Genomic DNA, 20,789 nt, shown 5'->3' with positions numbered 1-20,789 from the left:
GAGTGACGTGTCACATAGGACAAAAACCAAAAGAAAGATGTGTAATGCAACTAGCACAGACCATTGGCTGACAACACGTTGAAATAATCTGCAGGAACACTTTAACCCTTGAATATTTGTAATAGTTAACCATTGATTGATCCCTATGATATGATAGTTTATGCCATAAAAAATAATTAAAAGACATATACAAAAATATGAAATGAAACCTTAAAACATACTGGTTGCATAAGTATTCAACCCCTACATTTTAGCATTTGTCAGAACCACTTTTTTGCAGTAATATCGGGTTTAAGTTCTGTATCAGCACCATTATTTTAGAAAGAAACAAACTGGAGAACTAAGAATAAATAACAGTAGTGGAGCTTAAAGGGAATGTGTTGCTAGAAAAACATGTTTTTTTTTTAAAAATTAAACATTTAGTGTGTGGGTGATTAAACATTGTTCAAATTTTTTTTATTTTTTTCACGAGTCAGGAAATAGTCAGGAAATATTATAAATTAATTCTAATTTATAATACTACCCATTTTTGGTCACTAGATGGAGCTATTCCCAAAATTGCAGCATTGCAACAATGGGTTAAAAGCCCTCGCTCTAGTGAGCTCTCAGCATCCCCCCCTCCTTTATCCTGGCTAGTGCCGGGATAAACGAGGGGTTTGAACGGTGTAACCTCCTACGCTGTGTGTCGCCATTTTTTGAGCTAACACACAGTGTAGTAGGTTTACACACAGTAGTAAACACACACAAACACGAACATACATTGAAATCTCTTACCTGCTCCTGCCGCCGCGGCTCCCTCCGGCCCGTCCGCTCCGTTTGCTGCCGCTGGTCCAAGTGCACAAATCCGGAAGCCGCGACCGGAAGTAGTAATATTACTGTCCGGCCGCGACTTCCGGTCCACAGGAAAATGGCGCCGGACGGCGCCAATTTCGAATTGGACTGTGTGGGAGCGGCGCATGCGCAGTTCCCACACAGACGCCGTACACTGAAGTCAATGGGACGGGAGCCGTTCGCAGTCCCTATGGGACTGTGGCTGCCGTATTCCATGTCTGTATGTGTCGTTAATCGACACAGACAGAAATGGAACAAAAAATGGCAGCCCCATAGGGAAGAAAAAGTGTAAAAATAAGAAAAAGTAAAACACAAACACACAAATGAATATAAACGTTTTTAATAAAGCACTAACATCTTTAACATATAAAAAAATAATTTGTGATGACACTGTTCCTTTAATTCTGGGGAGAGGGGTATGTGCTAGATTTTCGCTAGGCAGAGTTACACCCGGTTGTTATGGGTAGCCAGATATTCATTGTGCACAGGAATATACATCTGGATTTTCAGTTGGATTGTGACCCCGGCATAGATTGGGTCTGCTTGAAACTCCAGGGCTCCCATGCTAGATCTGTAATAGGGCCTCCAAACTATCATGTTTAATTCAAAGTACTGGTTTCATCATATGGGGCAGAAATAATTTGGACCACCTCAACAGTCCGGGTGCATCTGCAACCACTGCATCCTTTATAGTTATTCCTCTGGATTGGGCCAATAAAGAACATTACATTTTTAGTTCTAGTGCCACTCCACTGTAAGGCCCCATGCACACGACCGTAAAATCTACAAGAGGGTGTCCGTGCCGTAGAAACCTGCCGAAAAAATAGGACATGCCCTATTTTTTTATTTTACGGACCGTGCTCCTGTACTTTATAATGGGAGCTTTTTATAATTATGGCTTTTTTTTCTTATAAAAATCGAGCATTAAAATAAACAATAATATAATGGGAGCTTTTTAGAATTATGGCTTTTTTTTCGTATAAAAATCGAGCATTAAAATATACAAGTATTTATACAAGGATGAAATAGTCCTCTTTAACCCCTTAACGCTCACCGACGTACTATTCCGTCGTGCTGACCGCCCCATTCGCGCTCAGCGTAGTATGTCGCAGGGAAAATGCATCGCCATTTTCCACCGGCGCGTGCATGAGCTGTGACAGCTCCTGTTTCCAACAGCATGTTATCACAGCTCAATACGCTGGGACCTGTCGCGAAACTGTCCAATAGTAACGATTGACGTCTAAACTTCCTCTCCGTGACATCACATCCTGCCGCACCGGCCCTGAACGCCTCTGTTGGAGATAGCGAGGCGTTCAGAGCGGTTGTGAGAAAGAGAGAGAGAAGAGCAAAGAGTAAAAAAAAAGTCTAAAAAACAACTTTTTTCGGCATCCCACCTCTCCCATCCACTACCCAGTCCTGTGCCCTTCCTCCTTGTGTTCCCCCCCCCCCACGTTTTTGGTCAGTGATCTCCTATCACTGACCACTTCTTCGTCTTCAGGACCAATTTCTTGGTCCCTGGGGATTATTTTTTTCTTTTTTTTCTTTATAAAACAAAAAAATATATAAAAAAAAACCAAAAAAAAACCCCCAGTTAATTTAGACAATTTAACTGGTGTGTTCCCCCCCCCCCCCCACGTTTTTTGTCAGTGATCTCCTATCACTGACCACTTCTTAGTCTTCAGGACCAATTTCTTGGTCCCTGGGGATTATCTTTTTCTTTTTTTTCTTTATAAAACAAAAAAAATATATAAAAAAAAAACAAAAAAAAACCCCAGTTAATTTAGACAATTTAACTGGTTAGTTTAGCATTAGGGTTAGTTAGTGTCAGGGAACCGTCAAAAAATGTAGTTAGGTATAGCGTCAGGGAATTTAGCGTCAGGAATCCGTCACCGTAGTTAGATCTAGCATTAGGGGTCCATCACCCTAGTTAGGTTTAGCGTCAGGGAAGCTCGGAATAATCTAGTTAGGTTTAGTGTCAGGCACCCGTCACCGTAGTTAGGTTTCCTGTAAGGGAAGCTCAGAATAATCTAGTTAGGTTTAGTGTCAGGGAATAGTTGCCGTAGTTAGATTAAGTCTCAGGGAAGTTCAAATAAAATCTAGTTAGGTTTAGTGTTAGGAACCCTCGCCCTAGTTGGGTTTAATCTCAGGGAAGCCCACTCGTTCTATAAAAACACCAATTTTTTGGGCTAGTTTAGGTAGCAGCCTATTGCTCCTAGTTAGGGAAGCAATTAAACATGTCCCAACGGACATTTAGTGCCGAAGAGGCATATTCATTTCTTGTCTCCGACACAGACTCATCGGATGGTGAGACTCTGTTTTATTTATCCACCTCCTCATCCAGTGATGAAGAAGAGGAACCCCCTAGGAGAAGCCCCAGGACCACCACTACAGTTGAAGCCCCAAGCGAAATTACCCCGCCGCAGTTCAAACCCCCGAGCAAAGTGACCCCATTTGGACCCCCACACAAGACATTTATGAGCCCCAAATCCCAGAGTACACGGGCAGCTCAGGGATAAAATGTAATACGGCAGGGCTCAGTGAAATGGACTTTTTCAAGTTCTTCTTCACTGATGACGTTATAGATCTTATGGTCTCCCAGACGAATTTATATGCCCAACAGTATATTACTAAAAACCCCACATCCTTTTATGCCCAATCCCACAGGTGGACCCCTGTAGATGCAGCAGAGTTGGGCAAGTTCTGGGGACTTCACTTGAACATGAGGCTTGTGAAAAAGCTGTCCGTTAGGACCTACTGGAGCATGGACATCTTATACCACACCCCGATGTACCGTATGGCCATGTCCAGGATGCGTTATGAGGCAATACTTCGCTTCTTACATTATACGGATAATGAGCAGTGCCCACCCTGAGATCACCCCAGTTTTGACCGTTTGTACAAACTTAGACCCCTATTAGACCATTTCAGTGCCTGGTTTGCCCAAGCATACACCCCCGAGAAGTGTATTTCTATTGATGAGTCCCTGGTACATTTTAAAGGGAGGCTTCAATTCCGCCAGTACCTGCCGAGTAAGAGGGCACGGTATGGCGTGAAGGTGTATAAGCTGTGCGAGAGTGCATCAGGTTATACGTACAAATTTAGGAAATATGAAGGGAAGGACAGCAGTATTCAGCCCCCAGAATGCCCCTCCCCCTTACTGGGAATTAATGCAAAAATTGTGTGGGATTTGGTGCACCCACTGCTGGACCAGGGTTACCACCTCTACCTGGATAATTTATATACCAGCGTCCCACTCTTCAAGTGCCTTGCTTCCTGAAGTCCTGTGGCATGCGGCACTGCTAGCAGAAATCTGAGAGGCCCCCCCTAAGACTCTGCTTCGGCAAACACTCAGAAGGGGTGAGAGCAGGGCACATTCTAGCAGCAACATATTGTGTGTCAAGTACAAGGACAAGAGAGATGTCCTTGTATTGACAACAATACATGGCCACACCAGTACCCATGTACCAGTAAGAGGTACCAGTACAGAGACCCCCAAACCAGACTGCATCCTGGACTACAATAGGTGCATGGGAAGGGTTGACTTGTCAGATCAAGTCCTGAAGCCCTACAGCTCCATGCAGAAATCGAGGGTGTGGTATAAGAAGCTGGCCGTGCACATCATACAGATGGCATTGTACAATGCGTACGTGCTACAACGATGTGCAGGCTAGACGGGAACTTTCCTGGAATTTCAAGAGGTGGTTATCAAGAACCTAATCTTTAGGGACCAAGAAGAGGGAGCGCCCAGTACTTCTGGAAGCGAGGCCCCAAGCATCGTACCAGGGCAACACTTTCCAGGAGAAGTTCCCCAAACTGGCAAGAAGGGAAAAAGTCAAAAGAGGTGCAGAGTCTGCTCAAAGAGGGGGATAAGGAAGGACACAACATACCAATGCAACACGTGTCCCGAAAAAACAGCTCTGTATGAAAGATTTTTTTCGAATTTATCATACATCCCTTAATTTTTAATTTACCCTGATGCACTCCGCACAGCTTATCCCCCTCATCTTTCCCTTCTGAGCCCTGCTGTGTGCCCAGGCAGCTGATAACAGCCACATGTATGGTATTGCCGTACCCGGGAGAACCCACATTACAGCTTATGGGGTGTATATCTCCGGTGGCGCATGCTGGGCACACTATATCGGACACTGACATGGCATATATATATAGAAAATTGCAAATCTCACTCTGCACCATCTGCTGCGCATTGTCTTTTACACAGTACCTGTGGGGTCAAAATGCTCACTACACCTCTAGATGAATGTCTTAAGGGGTGTAGTTTTTAAAATGGGGTCACTTCTCGGGGGTTTCAACTGTACTGGTACCTCAGGGGCTTCTGCATACATGACTTAGCACAAGAAAAGCTCCAGTAGGCCAAATGGTGGTCCTTTCCTTCCGAGTCCTGGCATGGGCCCAAACGGCAGTTTATCACCACAAATGGAATATTGAGGCACTAAGGACAAATTTGGCAACAAAATGGGGTATTTTGTTCCCTGTGAAAATAAGACATTTTGATAAAAAAAATGACATCTTATTGGAAAAAATTGAATTTTTTTAATTTCACAGCCCAATTCAAATAGGTACTGTGAAAAAATGAAAACAACAACTATAAATGAATTCCTTGAGGGGTGTAGTTTCCAAAATGGGGTCACTTCTGGTGGATTTCCATTGCTTTGGTACTTCTGGGGCTCTGCAAATACGGGATGGCACCCGAAAACAAATCCAGCAAAATCTGGACTCCAACAAACATGTAGCGCTCTTTTCCTTCTGAGCACTCCCATGGGCCCAAACAGCAGTTTATCACCACAAATGGGGTATTGCCGCACTAAGGACAAATTGGGCAACGAAATGGGGTATTTTGCTCCCTGTGAAAATAAGAAATTTTGATCAAAAATTACATCTTATTGGAAAAAATGTCATTTTTTTAATTTCACAGCCCAATTCAAATAGGTGCTGTGAAAAAACTATGCAGTCAAAATGATAACAACAACCATAAATCAATTCCTTGAGGGCATGTAGTTTTCAAAATGGGGTACTATTGGGGGATTCCTACTGTTTTGGCACCTCAACACCTCTTCAAACCTGGCATGCTGCCTAAAATATATTCTAATAAGAAAAGAGCACTCAAAATGCACTAGGTGCTTCTTTGCTTCTAGGGCTTGTGTTTTAGTCCATGAGAACACTAGAGCCACGTGTGGGACATTTATAAAAACTGCAGAATCTGGACAATACATATTTAGTAGTGTTTCTCTGGTAAAATCTTCTGTGTTACAGAAAAAAAAATGAATAAAATTGAAATTCAGCAAGAAAAATGAGATTGACAAATTTCACCTCCACTTGGCTTTAATTCCTGTGAAATGCCTGAAGGGTTAAAAAACTTTCTAAATACTGTTTTGAATACTTTGAGGGGTCTAATTTTTTAAATGGGGTGTTTTATGGGGGTTTCTAATACATAGGCCCCTCAAAGCCACTTCAGAACTGAACAGGTACCTTAAAAAAAGGCTTTTGAAATTTTCTTAAAAATATGAGAAATTGCTGTTTATGTTCTAAGCCTTGTAACGTCCAAGAAAAATAAAAGAATATTCGAAAAATTATGCCAACCTAAAGTAGACATATGGGAAAAGTGAACTAGTAACTATTTTGGGTGGTATAACTGTCTGTTTTAAAGGCAGATGCATTTAAATTCTGAAAATACTATTTTTTTAAAATTTTCTCTAAATTGTGCAATTTTTCACCAATAAACACTGAATATATCGACCAAATTTTACCACGAACATGAAGCCCAATGTGTCACGGTAAAACAATCTCATAATCGCTTGGATAGGTTTAAGCATTCCAACGTTATTACCACATAAATTGAAATATGTCCGATTTGAAAAATGGGCTCTGAGCTTTAAGGCCAAAACAAGGCTGCGTCCTTAAAGGGTTAAAGAAATGTACCTAAATTCTACTTCCATTGTTCTAGATTGGACTATATTTGGTAATAGTATTTGAATTACAGTTTTATAGCACATACCACTCCTACAATGGGCACGGCATATACCCTCAGCTAGACCTCCATTTCCCATACATTCAACAAAACAATTCTTGGAATTGATTTCCCATCTCTTGTCCCAGCTCTATTTAGGTCCACTCCACCAGCTAAAGTTTGCTGGTTCAATTGTGCTATCTGTCCTGTAGTGACCAGTGTCCAGCTCCTTCTGTTCTGCATGAGATTGGGCCTAAGATTGTTTTTGAGTTTTTCCTGTAGTTCTACCTGCTTCCCTCCTGGTCCTGGTCCATGATTATGTCCTAGTCCTTCTGGGTCATGCATTCTGTGTAAAGCAGAAATCATGAAAGTTCTGGATCCTGACTGTGAAGGGTCACACCCCTTTGACAAGGAGAATGGTAACACCCAGTTTATTCATACATTTTCTAGGAGGAATAACAGAGGAATGGCACAATGAAGAGTTCTAAGAAAATATGTTCCAGAAATGTGGCGTAATGGGGAATAAAAGTATTTACTAAAACAGAGATGTCAGGAGAGTGGACAGATCCTCCTTAAGTAACTGGATTTGTTGCCAGCTGTAAGCACAATTCATGGAAGGTGGCTAATATTTCCATGTTCTTCCTTGCTCTAAAACTGCCACTGTTCAAGCAACAAAAGGAACCATGATTCTGCACTACCGAGGTCAACAGTCACACTCCAGCTGTTGTAAAATGAAAAGTCTAAGCAAAAAAGCCACTGAGTGTCCAAATCTTATCTATATACTTATGGGAAAATGTGTATCTAATCTGTATCTAATCTATATCTGCTAACAGTCCCTGGAAGCTGTATATGATGCCAATTTTGATGGCAAGAGGTTAAGTGAACCACTTCACCCTTATGGACTTTGAGCAGGGTTATCTGATACATAATCCTTCCACACTGTGGCATTTCTTGTTGGGTTTGTGCCCATTTGGTCGCCTGCCCACATATTTGAAATGTTTCTTGGTTTAAGGTTTCAGTCTTTGGGGGCACTGAGGTCTGGCACAGGTCCTGGGAGAGAGTTACGCTCAATGCAGTTACTATCTTCCTATGCTTCCTTCATGGATGTACTTGACCTTTATGTTTCGTCAGTATCTATTACTCGACAGCTTTAATCTGTCCCTGAATTGTGTTTCGAAGTCATCTCAACATCTATTGGCATAAATGATTGCAGCTGTAGTGATCAGCTGCTGCACCCCCAGTTCATACCAGTGCCGTGGACTCAGACTATTCATCGAAGTGTTTTTCAAAACAGTGTTTTTTTGCACTGTAAATTGTAACTTTAGAATTGGGGATGCCCCATTATAGGTGATGTTATGGTGGACCTATGGTGGTATATGTCCCGCCTAAGCTGGCAGAGGCATTATTTACTAGGCAAGCAAATCCAGGGGGTCATCAAATAACCCATAAATTCATTATGACTATTTTTCTGTCAGCAATACAAGTGCTGAAAACAATCTTCAGACGTGAAATGTACTTCTATTCCAGACGAAAGTCTTGACAATTTCCTGCGTATTTGGTCCTTTAGGATGCTCTCCACCCTCCATGGCTCATTCCATCCTGGTCAACATCTTGTTGTACGCTAGTCTTTTAATAATATGCTGGATGCCTTGGGGCTTGTGCTCCCCCTCTATCCTTTTCCCCTCCGAATTGTATGAATAAATAAATTATATTCATAACAATAATTTTAGGTAGAAAACATCTTTAAAGGAGCAATGTAGCTAAAAAGAAAAGTCCCTCTGATGTCATAAAAATGGCAGAAGATGACATCAGTAGGGTATCTGAGTTTGGACCAACACCAGAATTTCTAGAATGAAGGGGCTGTGATTAATTTCTGGAAACTTCTGACACAACATTCTAAGTCCTTGATATGGGGATTGACATGATCTATCACGTGTCAAAAGATCACTTTTTGGTGTACTTCCCCTTTAAATAATACATGATCCAATTAAAATAATCTCATAACAATGTTCTGACTGTTAGGAACTTTGGAAGCTTGTACTTATACTGGGATTCACAATTTCGCTCCAAAGAGTCAACACAAGAGGATGTAAAAGATAAAGATGTTTATTGACAGGGGTTAAGACTGAGAATTTAATTACTAGTCTCTCTTCCATTTTCTAAACGAACCTTAATTGCATTTTGGCGCATTCAATCCCTTCTAAATATCACTTGCAGGAAAAGCGGAAGAGCCAAAAACAATAATTAAAATACCACGTAAGGCTATGAAAATTTCTATAATACTTAGTTTTACTGTATCTATTATGCAATTTCTTTACTTGTTCATGTCAATTTCCTTTATAAAACATGACATTTCCATTTCTGGGAAGATGCCCTCCACCTTTTTACACCATAGGGGGATATATCAACAGCTGTATGAGAGTATTGTGGTGGTAAAAAGTCCCAAATTTTGGCACACACCATATAATTTTGCAATATCTTTTGCCGTTTTACGCTGATATGCCCGGCTCACCTTTTTTTTTTTTTTTTTAAAGGGGGCGGGGTATAGTGTAAACGGTCAGGGCCAGCAATGGCCTGACAAATTCATTATAATTTACGTAAGAAACTGGCAAAGATTTCCCTTTCTGGCGCACGGACAGTCAGAAATGTCGCTTCAGGTTGCATGACCGAGAGATCCAGGTTTTATTGTCTCAGACGACATGATCGCAAGTGCCATAGGGGTTCATGTTCAGTGCACCGGGCTCTCTACACTGAATGCCCCCAGCCGCTCCGCTCTGCTATGAGAGACAGCTTAAGCTGTCTCCTGATTGGACACTAGAGCTGTTACTCAGAGCAAAGGGGAGGGGCTGTGGAGAGTTCAGTGCATGATCATCACCAGGTATGGTTACACTGCTGTTAACGTCCTCTATCAGGGCCGCACCATCCATGAGGCGAGATGAGCATCTCGCCTCAGGCGGCGGTCTGCTGCCTCTCTGAGAGGGCGGGGGTGCCACTGAAACCAGCCACCGCCTCCGCCTCCTGCACTAATTGTGCCTGCGTCTATAGAACGCAGGTACAATTACAAGCATAAGCTCTGAATGGCCGGGCATGTTCCGCTGATGACCCAGAATGACTTGCCCCGCCAATCAGCGCCTTTTGACGAAGCACCCCACTGCGTTGTTGGAAGGCGCTGATTGGCGGGGCAAGTCATTCTGTCCTGCAATCAGCGCCCTTGAGCGATGCTTGCGGCACGATATCGCGCCGCTACCGTTATTGGAATGCACTGATTGGCGGGGCAAGTCATTCTGCCCTGCCAATCAGTGCCTTTCAATGATGCAAGCGGTGCGGCATGGGAACGAGATCAAGGTGAGTATGTAAAGTTGTTTTTTTCTTTAAAAATTGTGCTTCACATTATCAGGAGGGCTATATGTTGGGCACAATCTATAGAGTGGGCTATATGTAGGGAACGCTATACAGGGGGCTATATGTGGGGCATTATATACAGGGGTCTATATGTGAGGCACTATATACAGGGGGGCTATATGTGAGGCACTATATACAAGGGGGCTATATGTAGGGAAATATATACAGGGGGGCTATATGTGAGGCACTATCTACAGGGGGGGCTATATGTGGGGCACTATCTACAAAAGGTGCTATATTTAGGGCACTATCTACAGGGAGAGCTATATGTGGGGCACTATCTACAGGTGGATTTATGTAGGGCACTATCTATATGGGATCTATGTTGGGCACTATCTATGGGGGGCACTGTCTACAGGGGGTTCTATGGGGGGCACTATCAACAGGGGGCTCTATGTGGGCACAATCTACAGGGATAACGCTGTGTGTGGGACACAGTGTATGATGTTAGTATAGTCAGGGACAGTGTATGGTGCTATTATAATTAGATGTGCAGTGTATGGCACTATTATATTTATTTTTAGGGCGTAGTGTGTGTCATCATGAGAATTGTATCTGAGTTTATAGGTGCAGAAATGTTTAAAAAGTGAGAAGCTGAAAACATCCAAGTGGACAACTGCAGAAATGAATCATGCCCGGGAGAAGTCACCATAGAGGTCTGGACCGGATGGAGAAGAAAAGATAAAAAGAACAACTAGAATCTGAGATAGTCACCGGTGAGTCACTTAATGTAATATTTATTCCCCCTCTAATCAGTAATGTAGTCACTGTATGATCTGTACTGTATGTCCTGAGCTTGGTTCTGATGCTGTATATATATGTACTGGGCTTTGTTCTGGTGTTGTATATATGTACTGAGCTTGGTTCTGGTGTATATATGTAATGAGCTTTGTTCTGGTGTTGTATATATGTACTGAGCTTTGTTCTGGTGCTGTATATATGTACTGAGCTTTGTTCTGGTGCTGTATTTATGTACTGAGCTTGGTTCTGGTGTTGTATATATGTACTGAGCTTGGTTCTGGTTCTATATTTATGTACTGAGCTTGGTTCTGGTGCTGTATTTATGTACAGAGCTTGGTTCTGATGATGTATATATGTACTGTGCTTGGTTCTGGTGTTGTATATATGTACTGAACTTAGTTCTGGTGCTGTCTATATGTAATGAGCTTGGTTCTGGTGCTGTATATATGTATGAGATTGGTTCTTGAGCTGTAATTATATAGAATATATTTATAATAACAAAATTGCAGGGCAGATGGAGTTGTTTTCAATTCATTGTATATTTAATGGGAACCTGTCAGGTAGTTTTAACCCCTTGGACATCCACCATGCGGTAATAGATGACCTGACAATATTTCCAAACATTCCCCTATATGTTTTTTTCAGATGCAGCAAAATCTCTAAAATCAACTTTTAAAATGACGCACACTATATACTAATTACTCATTAAAGTGTCATGGGGCGGTGCCGCTATCCTGAAGAGTCACATAATCTTGCCTCCAAACCCACCTTTCCATGTTTAATTGACATTCCCCTGGCTGTTATACATCACTACCAGTCTTCTCAAACTTTCTCGGATGCGCCATTGTCTTGTACTACTTGGACATGCACCGTGCAGCGGCGTGTATTCTGCCCGACTGCACCACTCATGCCAAAACAAGTCAACTGCGCATCCACAAGAGTTGGAGGAGGCTGCTAGTGATGCAGAACAGCCAGGGGGATGTCAATCAAAATCTGGAGGGCGCCATTTCAATTTTCGCCCCCGGTATCATAAAAGCTAGAATCGGCCTTGTCCTCTATATAGTGGTGTCAGCAGTTTTGAGGGGTCAAAACTGCTGACAGTTTCCCTTTAAGGAAACCTGAATTTTATAATTTAACTCTAGGTCTATGCAGGGGATTAAATATTTTCTTGTAAACCATAACTAAATCTGTTCACTATCCATCCATCATGTTGTTTGACGAATGCCCTCATCATCCATTATCCCTATAGACAGTCAAGTTTTAGCCCAGACAACTTTGACATGTCAAAAGAAGTTCAGGATGCTCAGATATATGGTGCTGATGGACAGGGTATTTACTCCTCACCATAAAGAGCTGCTTTAGATGTCCCTGCTCCTACCTGGCTAAGGCTTCATTCACAAATGGTTTCCCTTTGTCACCGTTGGGCAAGGGTTCTGTTGTTTTGACATAATGAATAGCGCAGTAGAATATGGTATTGATTCAGTCAAAACGACGCAACCCTTGCACAACCGTGACAAACGGAAAGCATTTGCACCATATCCATCACCATTGAAATCATTGGTGATGAAAAAGGAAACCTATGGTTTCCGTTTGGATTCCATTCATGGGTTTCCCTGATGGAAATCTCAGACGGAACTGATGAATGGAGTCACGATGCAGATGTGAATGAAGCCTAACAGAACAGTGGCTTTGCTGGATTAGAGAGTCATCTTTTGTAACTTTTTGACTTTTCTTCAGTCAAGGAAATAATTTACTGGTGACCACCTTATTATCTCCATGTCACAGACAAACTTAGGGACAGCTAAAGCGGCTCTTTACTGTGATGCCCCTGCCAGTAACACCATTGATCTCAGCTTCCTAGACTCCCGTGTGCATAGGTGGTGGAGGTATTGCAGTTATCTCTACTGAGGGTACGTCCAGTAATATTGGGTTCATTACCAACCCGCATGCCTTTAAAAATTGTATATTGGGGTCCACCTCCTCTTCAGTACTCTGAGCGTATCAGATGATTTCCCACTACTGTCTCCCTCTCACGGCACATACTCAGAAACATAGAGAGAAACTGCAGCTGCATCCCCCTCCTCTCTGTTTACAATTTTCTTTATTACTCTAGACAGATTGGTTTTGGACTTAGGAGGTTTCTGAACATTTACAGAGAGGTAAAGGCTACTGAAAGGTGAGGAAGATGCCACTTTCCCCTAATAAGATTTATTACAAAATTTCATGTATTCAAATGTACTACTGATTTCTGCCCAAAAATTTAATGTGAGGCCATCTAATGGCCAAATTGGTTGAAGCTATACTTTTCTTTTTTTTTTAAATTATGTTGCGTCCCATATTTGACAAAAGCTCACGCTATATTCATGCTAGGGATGTAAATTACTCCTAAAATATTTTTTTAATCTAATTTTAATGACTAGGCCGGAAAATAGGACCAAGATGGCAAAAGAAATAGCCCTTATAGGAAATTAATCTCATATGTTTTATTTGGCTTGGATTATGTTCATATACATACAAAATCCTGACAAATAATCCTAACTTTATGGTTTGTTTTTTTTGTTTTTTTAAAATCAACATTATATTATTCCCTATCCAAACCCGACTTGGTTCAATGTTTCATTCTTCAAAACACTACTCAGATATTGAATTTGTCTAATAAAATAACATTAGGATTCCTGCAGTGACATGAATAATTAAAACCCATTCTCCTTCCATGATAAACAAGATATTAATTTCCCATGATGTGATGCAACAATCAGCAGAATTTGGGTGAGAACCCAGTTACATTCTGACTACGTTTGTTGAATTCACAAAGTTTAGTGAATGGATAATAAGCACCAGAGATCATAATGGTTTACAGATCCTTATTTAAATTGTACCAAATCCCCTGCTCCCCTTCACAAACCATTGGGTTAAAGGGGTATTCCCAGAATTAACAATTATCACCAATCCACAGGATAGGTGAAATTCTCAGATCGCTGGTGCCCCACTGTTGGAACCCCTACCGATCACGAGAACCCCTTGTTCCTCCTCACTACTCGACTGCAGTGAGGAGGACATAGAATAGAGCGGTAATCGAGCATATATGCTGCCGTTCCAATTAAAGTCTATGGGAATGTCAGAAACAGAATATATTGAATATAGCATTGACTGTTTCCATCAGTCTCATAGATATTAAATGGAGCTGCAGGCGCATGCTCGCCCGCCAGCCACTCCATACAAGCTCCTCCTCATTGCACCTCCCACTATTCGTGGTAGTCCCAGCAGTGGGGTCCCAAAGGATTAGACAATTATTACCTATCCTGTTGATAGGGGATAATGGTAGATTGTGTTACAACCCCTTTAAATAAATCTCCACAATTTTTGTTAATACAAAAATAGGTTAAAAATTCTGTGATGATTAATTTATTAATATATTTTTATAGTGGACGGAGCTTTGTTTTTTTTTACTTATACAGAGCTCCAAATCCACTGAATAGGTCTAGATTTAAATGCGGACATTGCGGAATTGCAGTCACCACTAGAGAAAGTTTATGATCTTACTGCATGATGTTAATAACACAGTATGCAATAAAGGGGTTATCCAGGATTAGAAAAATATGGCTGCCTTCTTGCAAAAAGAGCGACACTCCTGTGAACAGGTTGTTTCACTACTATGTAGCTGAATTGCAACACCAGACACAACCCATGAACAGGTGAGGCACTGGAAGAAAGCAGCCCTGTTTTTCTTCTGGGCAACCGCAAAGCTCCCTCTAGTGGTGACTATTGGCAGTCAGAATATTGGTTTTTAAATCTATGTCTATACACTGGATTTGGAGCTCTGTATATAAAAAAATAAATTTGCTCCGTCCACTATAAAGATATATTAAGTAATATATCAACACAGAATTTTGGAGCTCAATATCACATGATAAAAAAATGATGGAGATTCACTTTTAGGTGAGGTTGAAGGTTCCTTCTGTCCTGTCCTGATTGCTTATCTGATACTAAATAGAGTTTATTTGGTTTAAAAGCTTCAACTATTTTAATATCAAATCTATTAAAGTGTTATTTTTTTAAATTGTCTTTCATGACATATTCACAATTTTGACCACATTTGCCTAACAATGCAGTGATTTGAATATTTATTAACTTGTCTTAGAATCTGAAAATTTAGGGTTACTTCCAAATATTGGCAAAATTTCCTTTTCTCCCTACGTCACACTGACAGGTCGCTGAGATATGATGTGCTTTTTCTTAGGGTCCTACCACTTTTGAGCTGCTTTAGCTGTCCCTGTACCTGCCTCTGCCTGTGAAAGTTGAGGGGAACGCTGTGGTCACCAGTTATTGTCTTCACTTTACTAACAAATATATTAACTCTTCAGTGTCAGAAATGAATAAGGGCCGGTTCACATCAGCATTCGCTTTCCGTTCAGGGGTTCCATCTGAGGCTTCCTTCGTGGAACCCCTCAACGGAAAGTCAAACAGAAACCTTAGCTTCCGTTTGCATCACCATTGATATCAATGGCGACGGAAACATTGCTAATGGTTTCCTTTTGTCACCATTCCAGCAGGTTTCCGTTTTTCCGACGGAATCAATAGCTCAGTCGACTGCGCTATTGATTCCGTCACAAAAACTAAAACCATTAGCAATGTTTCCGTTACCATCGCTGATGTGAATCGGCCTTAAGGGATTTTTTTCAAATATTCAAATCTGCATCGTAACTTTCGTTCTTAATGGAAGCCACAACGTTAACCCGGATCCGTCTAACAATGGATGGACGTCTTTAACTTTTATTGGAGTCTGTCATTTTGATAGTGAGAATAGCAGTGAATGCAGTACTATTCTTGATGTCAAATGTGACAGAACTGTTAGATACTCTAATGGCAGTGTCAGTGTGAACAGAGCATTACAGTTTTGGCCAAGAGAGAAAACCATGTGTGACCACAGTGTTCCCTCTATGTCATAGGCAGGTGCAAGGACAGACTTAAGTGAAGACCCCATCCAGATTCAGACTGAGCCACTAGAGAAAAAGAGGATCCTCTGGTGGGCCCAGGCTTCAGCACAATAATGGACCCCTAATACAACAATTCCCGAAAGGTCCAGCAGAAGAAAACACAATTTAGAGTTGACTTTAGAGCTAATCACTTGCCACTAGGGATTGGTTCTTATGGGGTGGTTCACAAAAAAATAAATAAAATTAACCCTTTTTATGAAATATGTCCTGTATGGATGCAATGACAACAACAAAGATGAGGATGAACTTAAAAATTGACGATCACATGTTTTGTCGAAATAGAAGCTGGGCCTTCAGAATAATTTTCTCTCGTGGGACCAAGGAACCCCAGTCCAATGCGGTCCACCATACAACTCCTCATATCTTAGCTTCTTGGACTCCAGTGTGTCTAACATTGGAAAGGAGGAAGACAATGACACCTGAGTTAGTATTCAAGTTTAGCACCATGAAGGCCTCAATAAATAAATTGTCTGATAGCAAAAGGGTTAAATACCCCTTCACATCAAGCATGGCAGAAATCTGTGGCTACTGAAGGGTTAATTAACATGATTCGTCTCAGTTTTCTGCATTTCATATGTTTTGAATTAGGCAGAGCCCGTGTAACACGGCAAGGAAAACACAGGTTTCTGCCAAAGGCAGATTAAGCTTCCATTTGTAGTGTTTTGACAAGGAAGCGAAAACCTCAAAAGAGCTGAAAGAGTTTGTGGCAGGGAATAAAAATTTCACCGGACAGAATTTTTTTTTGTCTGAATAAAGCAGGCCTAAGTTACCCAAACATGAACTGTTCTGGAAATGAGTGTTGTCATCACACCCCCGTGTCTATTTTTTGTGAAATTCCTTGGTCTTTCTGAGATCTCCTAAATTCTCCTTTATTTCCTGTTTTGCATCTCGGTGACAGGTGATTTCCTAATTTAAGGACTAATTCAAACAAAAACTCAATTTTGAAATTAAATTTTATTAATTCGATTTAAGTATATATAAGAGAAATAATGTGTTACTGATTTTTGAAATGTTGTAGCTATTGCTGTTTAATTTATTTAAAAAAACTTCTCTAGGGGACTTTTAGACACACACATGTTTGTGTTCTTTATAGTAACTGAAATTAATGCAAGCTAATGGACAGAAAAGTGTCCGTAGACCAGGGAGTAGCAGGGGAGATGCAAACAGAAGCATATTTGTGTGTATACTGTTTCTCTCCTGCCGTATCCAGGCCTCCAGAATTACAATAGAGTTGTATTATGTCATTAAATCCCTCATCCTCTGCTCACTCTGTCCAAGTCTACACAGCAAAGCTGAAAACAAGATGGCGAAACACAGAAATAAGGCCTTTTCTTTAGCTTGTGGTGCCGTGGTGCCGGGAATGCTATGTCCGCCCACTGTCGATCAAATAGTAAGCTGTCACCTGGATATGCAGCACAGTACTTTGGTTTTCCAATATATGGCATACCTTCTCCTTCTTAAGCCTTCCTGACCTCTCACTATCTAGTAGGTGCCTCATTGCAATCTTCTGTGACAGCCAGCAACTTCTCTGGCCTCTCCAATGGGCAACTCATGCCCTACTTGGCTACTTGACAGCATTCACCATGTCTGACTAAATTTACTGGTACCGACTACTCTGTTTATCCTCTGCGTAGTGATGGTCTTCATTTTGGAGTCAACTGGGGCAATACATAAAACAGTCTGCATCAGTTTTCTGTAGTGGTCTAGAAAAGTCACAAATGTCACAAAACTTTTACCGATTTACGCTGCTCACAACACTTTTACAAAAAATGGGCTGACAAATTGACAATAATTGACACCAAAATTGGTGTTGAATTGCTGGAGTCGATTTGATTTTCTTGCGCATGGACAGCCAGAGATGTGCCTAACTCATTAAAAAGCATGTGCCACTTAATAAATTAGGTGCATCTTACTCCAGCATGTTTTAGATTAAGACTGGCGTATGAAACATCCGTCCTAATAATTTCCCCCTTATATATTCATCCTGATAACAGAATGACAGAGCAGCCTCCATTTTTCTTTTCTACATCGTCCCCACCACCATCTGCTCAAAGCAGCCGGTTCAGGGCTGTGTACTGAGAAGAATGTTCTTCAGGCTAAGGGACCTGTTTGTTTTTTTAAGGCTCTGTAATTCCGGCTGGCACAGCTGGCAGACGCTGAGCCTCCTCACAGAGCCAGCTCTGTTTTGTTGAAGTGTTGGCTGAGAGCAGCACGTCCATCAGGAGAGTTGGAGCAGACCCAGGAGCGAGGGCTGGAGCTTGGAATGAGCAGAGAGTAGGGTGGTTCACAGCTGGAGAAGTCACGGGCACACTATATACTGTACCCACATAAATGTATTTGTGTGTTTATCTATCCCTTGCCCCATGGAGTAGGGCTGTAACATTGCACAGCTGGGTGAATGAAGTATACAGTATTTTTTCACTAATGTAACCATTGGAGTGTCTCCGCTTTTTGTAATTTTTGTATTTATCTCGTATACATCTATTTCTCTTTCCTATATCTCTCTCTCTCTCTCTCTCTTCTATCTATCTATCTATCTAGCTATCTATCTAGCTATCTATCTCATATCCAGGCCCGGCCTTTAGAGTGTGCGACCTGTGCCATCAGGTGCAGGGACAGGATATTTGTTTGGAGGGCACTGTCTACAAGGGGAGGTGGAGGGCTACTGTTTACAAGGGAGAGGTGGGGGGCTGTATGGCACTATCTACAAAGGGGAGGTGGGGGCTGTATGGCGCTATTTACAAGGGGGAGGTGGGCAGTGTATGGCACTATCTACAAAGGGGAGGTGGGAGGCTGCATGGCACTGTTTACAAGGGGGGACTGTATGGCACTGTTTACAAGGGGAGGGGGGCTGTATGGCACTGTTTACAAGGGGGACATGGAGGGCAGTATGGCAGAATCTACAGGGGGCTGTATTGCACAATCTACAGGAGGGCTGTATGGCACAATCTAAAGGGGGCACTATCTACAAGGGGGGTTGTGTGTGGCACCCAGGGGACGTTAGGGAGGACATTATATGGTGTAGGGACACTACAGGGGGCAATATACTGTGTATGGCACTTAGGGGACATTATATTGTGTGGGGGGCACTAAAGGAGGCATTATACTGTGTGAGGGCACTATAAAGTGCATTATACTGTGTGGGGACACTAAAAAGGGCATTATACTGTGGGGGGCATTATACTTTTTTATGGGGCATTTTTTTATGATGGGGTGGAGTGCCGAAAGAAAATTTCTCATGGGGTGCCACCTATCCTAAGGCCAGCCCTGCTCATATCTATCTCATCCATCCATCCGTCCGTCCGTCTGTCTGTCTGTCTGTCTGTCCAAATGGAATTTTGAGGCAGATTTTCCTCCTCCAAAAAACTCAGTGTGAACCCAGTACAAAACATTAAAATCGAACTTATCCTACTCTACTTTAGGCAGGATAAGCATTCGATGACTTCAGCCCTTTTTCATTTTGCTTTGAGTAGAGGATGGAAAGGGGGCAACATATACCACATTTAGGAAACTACTATGCAGACAGTATTCTCCTTTTTATACACAATCTTAGGGTATGTTCACACAATGTATTTTCAGAAGTAATTCGGGGCGTTTACGCCTCAAATTACGCCTGAAAAAACTGCAACATTACGCCTCCAAACATCTGCCCACTGCTTGCAGTGGGATTTACGGTGTTCTGTTCCCACGAGGCGTAATTTTACGCGTCGATTTCAAAATACGGCGTGTAAAAAGACGCCGCGTAAAAAGAAGTGCAGGTAATTTCTTGGGCCGTTTTTTGAGCCGTTTTTCATTGACTCCATTGAAAAACAGCTCCAAAAACGGTCGTAAAATACGCCGCGAAAAACGCGAGTTGCTACAAAAACGTCTGAAAATCAGGAGCTGTTTTCGCTTGAAAACAGCTCCGTATTTTCAGACGTATTTTGCTAAGCTGTCTGAACATACCCATAGAGTATGTTCCCACACAGAATACGCTGCAGATTTTCTGCAACAGAAAATCTGCAGCAGAATCTCTAGAAAAACGCTGGTAAATGTGTCACAGAAATTCGCACCAAATAGTGCGTCTTTCCTGCTCGTATTGCTGCGGAAACGCTGTATTTTTTGCACTGGGGCATTACATGCGGATTTAGTGTTAAACATTGGTTATAGCAAAGTATATGTGCACCTGTGGATTTCCAGCGGTTCTTACTGCGTTTCCGCTGCGTAAGCGCTGTGCAAACCGCAACAACATAAATCTGTTGCTGAATTTCTGCTTCCCATTGAAGTCTATGGGCCAAACACGCAGCATCTCCTCACAGAACATGCAGCACAAATTGACATGCAGCGGAATTGAAAACGCATCGCAGAACACTTTCCGCACGACTTTTGTGTGATTTTGATCCGCAGCTTGGGCATGAGGTTTTCTAATTCTCATTCACTTTCCTGCTACTGTAAATGCGGAATTTCCGCACAGAATTCCGTTGCGGAAATTCCACAGCGTTTACGCTACGTGGGAACCCAGCCTAAGGTTGGGTTCCCACAGTGCAGATTTGCTGCAGATTTTGCATGCATTTTTATAGCCAAAACCACGAACGGAACCTAAACAGAAAAAAATATATAAAAAGAAAGGCCTTATAGGTCTGCACTACTGGATCCAATTCGTTTTGGCTAAAAAAAAAAAACGCATGCAAAATCTGCAGCAAATCTGCACTGTGGGAACCCAGCCTAAGGTATGTTCACACGGCAACGCCAAATACGTCTGAAATTACGGAGCTGTTTTCAGGAGAATACAGCTCCTGAATTTCAGACGTTTTTGCAAGTACTCGCGTTTTTCGTGGCGTCTTTTACAGACGTAATTGGAGCTGGTTTTCATT

The sequence above is a fragment of the Rhinoderma darwinii genome, chromosome 3 (genome assembly GCF_050947455.1).
Source record: "Rhinoderma darwinii isolate aRhiDar2 chromosome 3, aRhiDar2.hap1, whole genome shotgun sequence".
NCBI classification, from domain to species: Eukaryota; Metazoa; Chordata; class Amphibia; order Anura; family Rhinodermatidae; genus Rhinoderma; species Rhinoderma darwinii.
Note: the sequence above shows the minus strand (reverse complement) of the source record.